The 4,252-nt window shown below is 32.4% G+C and overlaps 1 pseudogene; it reads left to right on the top strand.

The window, feature by feature from the left end:
• Window positions 1–637: 637 nt before the first annotated feature.
• LOC133294875 (BIIDXI-like protein At5g11420) lies at window positions 638–3,923 on the top strand (annotated as a pseudogene).
• The last annotated feature ends 329 nt before the right edge of the window (window positions 3,924–4,252 follow it).

Raw genomic sequence — 4,252 nt, 5'->3', positions numbered from 1 at the left:
TCGACTATGGAAATTTTGCGGCTCAATTAATTACTTGCTTCGTCAAACCATTTTCCTCAATCTAATGCTATATATATTACTGCATTAATTTGGCAGCTAAATTATGTGTTGAATTTGAATTATTTTTAAGTAAATTACAGTAAAATTCTGAATATTATTTAATAATATGCGAATAACGTGTATGTATAACTATAATTATTTTTAATTTATGAAACATGTATATTATTATATTCTTCTATTTTCATTTTATTTATTATGTAAAAGTATATGATTCTAATAAAAATTAAAAACAGCCGCGAAGAGAAATTAGAAAAACAAAATCTGGTGTTACTAATGGACAAGCATTTAATGAGGCTTCATTATATAATATAAATGAACTACTTCTAAATATTAACGCTTGTCAGTTTGTTAGATTTGTTTGGCAATGTTAACATAATGTCTTCGGGACAAAGCTATTATCTCTTGCTGGAAAATGGAATCTTGATCCAATAGTTTAGGAATAATATAGTTAGGGATAGGATAGTACCAGTGGCATTAATGTAGTTTTAAGCCAAATTCAGTGGCCTTTTCGAGTAATGATTGGAATAAAACCGAGAGCTCGCACTGGGATCTCAACCATAAGTCACATAAATCTCTTTCCCTCTGTTTTGTGATTCACCAAAATGCAGAAGCTCAAACTGCTACTAGTGCTATTCCTCTCAACTTGCCACGCTGCTATGTCCTTCACAGATGGTAAGTTCTTATTAACTTCACTTTTATTATGCATGTCAATGCACGGATGTTTCGCTTTGAATCACTTTTCTTTATTCTTCTTCATCAACGTTAGAAGTTACCATCATATATATACTAATTATGTACTAGGATAAGGTCCAACTATTGAATGCATGTTTTTTAATCATCTTCAATGGTCACTAACAGAAACCGCGCGCTGGGACTGGCCTTTATTTTTTTTTGGTTAATAAAGTTTAAATTATATTAGACATTGGTGTTTCAATTTCAATTTTTTTGAATTTTTTTGAAAGGAATTACATGTCAACGAGATTTGAACTCACGCCTTTGTAGGATATGGACCAAACCTTTTGTACTTCAATAGCCAAAATTATGCAGGAGTTGCTCCAATTTTAAACTAAACCGTTTTAACAAGTTTGTTAATTATACATAATTCAGCACTGTTCCACTAAATAGTGACTTGCTTACGTTATGTATGCTTAATTTTGTTTACATATTTGTTTGTGATTATCGTTATCTTCCTCATAATATACTACGATGTTTTGCCTAAAATTCATAAATGAATTAATTACAGTAATATGTTATTCGGATTTTGAACTTTGCATATGACTCAACTTCAACCATGTGACATGGTAGTCGGTTTGTTCTGCATAGTCTGAATCCGCAACATTCCCCTTCTTCAGATCTCGAGGCATGCTATTATTGTTTTAACTCTAATATATATATAATATTTTTAACATGGCAGAATTTTCCTTCAAAATTACATTTTTTTAAATATGGGGACGGGGGCCTTATGGTCATTATGCTGGAAACTAAAACAATTGCCCGTAGTTAATAAATTCTTAGTTCAATCATACTCTTTATTAATCGTAAAAAAAAAACTACGTTGTGTCATGAATTAGATCAAGTCTCATATTTTCATATGGTACTCTAAACGTTGTTGTTTCGAAATTCAGAAAAAGGAAATCATTTCTGACTTACGTCGCATTTTTGTATTAAAATTTTTTATAGGGATAAATTATTGCACAGGATTAAAAAATGTCTCATTTTTATTTTTATTTTTATAATACTATAGTTAAAGTAATGCTGAGAGAGACAAACAAGAAATATAATGTGCCAATATTAAGATCCATTAAAAAAATATACCGTCAACTCCAAGGGATCTACAAGAACAACTTGGAAATCTCTTCACATGGCTTATACTGCATTTCATGTGCTCACAGCTTGCACACTAACATGTTCCTTATCATATTTAACAAAGAACAAAAAGTTATCTTAAAATTAAGAGAAAAAGAAGTATTATTTTAAAGGACACAAGCTTGTGTCGTTTTAGGTGATTTACATGAAGTATGACATTTGTGTAAATCTGAAAAGATACCTTTTTTTTTTTTTCTCTCCAGCCTCATCGCTGACGTGTAAAGTTAAAAAAAATATAATTTTTTAGATTTACACAAAATATGACCGGTTGTACTTTGTATAAGTCATTAAAAATTTATGTCATTTTAAATGACACACACTAAATCATAAAATTAAAAGAAATTAGTTGATTTATTTTTCTAGGGGTCATAGTTGATACAGAATCGACCCACCAAGTGTTTGTAAACTTTTCAGGTTTATTGCCCAATGGCGACTTCGAGCAAGGCCCAAAACCATCCCAATTGAAGGGCTCCGTGGTGACTGGCAATGATGCCATTCCCAATTGGACAATTTCGGGCTTCGTTGAATATATAAGATCAGGCCAGAAACAGGGTGACATGTTGTTGATTGTGCCTGAGGGTGCACATGCTATTAGGCTTGGTAATGAAGCTTCCATTAAGCAAAAGGTCAAGTTCATTAAGGGGTTGTTCTATTCCATCACGTTCAGTGCAGCTCGCACATGTGCACAAGAGGAGAAGCTCAACGTGTCTGTGGTGCCAACCACTGAGAAGAGTGATTGGGGAATCATACCCATTCAGACAATGTATGGTAGCAATGGTTTTGATTCTTTTGCTTGTGGGTTTCGAGCAGATTACCCAGAAGGAGAAATTGTGATCCATAACCCGGGTATGGAAGAGGATCCAGCTTGTGGCCCACTTATTGATTCTGTTGCCTTGAAGGTTTTGAACCCACCTAGAAGAACCAGAGGTGAACCCTTTTTTCCCTCCCTATGTGCACCTTTAGCTATGCTATATATATCATATATATAATATTATCAAGTAATGAATATTCTGCGTGCTTCACACCCATTTTTAAAATAAAATTAAAATTAAAAATAGTAATTTTTTTTTTTTTATAAAACTGAAAATAAGGATATGTAAGTTAGACTAAAAATAAGTTTAAATTTATTTATATTTAGGGATTAGTGTTTGTCCTTTTAAAAGACATAGAATTGTACCATTTTAAGTGACAGAATTGGATACACAATGAAAATCATGAGGACAGAAAATGAGATATTTTTTTAATTTAAAATTTAAAGAAAAAATACTAATTTTAACTAAAAAAACATCTTTTAAAAGGATAAATATTTTTCCCATATTTTTAAGTAAGAATAACACTGCCACTCTTAATTGTATGTTTGGTAATGAATTTTTTTTTATTATTAAAAAAGATTTCTCAAATTTTTTATCATGTCAACAAATGCACTAGTGAGAAATTAAATGAAAAAATATATATATATGTCATTCTTAAAAAATAATTAAAGGAAATACTAAGTTACTTTAAAGTAAATATAATTTAATTGAATTTACTTAGCGGGCATATAGTTCTAATTTCAATTCAAGTTTGATATTTTTCGTTCAGCTATTAAATTTGTGTATTTTATAATGTCGGTGCAGCGAATTTGTTGAAAAATGGAAACTTTGAAGAAGGTCCATATGTGTTCCCGAACGCTTCTTGGGGAGTTCTGATCCCATCCCATATTGAGGATGCCCATGGTCCTTTACCAGGATGGATAGTTGAGTCTTTAAAGGCTGTAAAGTACATTGATTCTGACCACTTCGCCGTGCCTGAGGGAAAAAGAGCTATAGAACTTGTTGCAGGTAAAGAGAGTGCCCTTGCACAAGTAGTCATCACTACAATTGGCAAAATTTATGACCTCACTTTCACTGTGGGTGATGCCAACAATGCATGTGAAGGTTCCATGGTAGTAGAAGCATTTGCTGGCATAGAAACTGTCCAAGTTCCATACCAATCCAAGGGCAAAGGAGGGTTTATTAGAGGCAAACTTCAGTTCAAGGCTATGTCAACACGTACTCGTATAAGGTTCCTGAGCACATTTTACACCATGAAGAATGATAACTCTGGCTCGCTTTGTGGACCCGTTATAGATGATGTAAAATTACTTAGCGTTCGTTATCCCAGACACATTTGATGATAGGATTGCATATCAAGTGCAATCAAAATGCATGTGGTTGATCTATTAGGTCGAGCATATATACCATAGGATTCTTGTAATAATATTAAGTTTAGTTGAGTGAGTTTGCCAAGTCTCATGTTTGTGTATCTATTTCTCCGTCAAATCAAAAGCAATGAGGATTGATAGTTC

This window comes from Gastrolobium bilobum, unplaced genomic scaffold, assembly GCF_033153095.1.
Source record: "Gastrolobium bilobum isolate Gb01-03AN ecotype WA unplaced genomic scaffold, APGP_CSIRO_Gbil_v1 utg41735, whole genome shotgun sequence".
NCBI lineage: Eukaryota > Viridiplantae > Streptophyta > Magnoliopsida > Fabales > Fabaceae > Gastrolobium > Gastrolobium bilobum.
The sequence above is the reverse complement of the archived record's forward strand: the minus strand, read 5'-3'. Positions and strand labels throughout refer to the sequence as shown.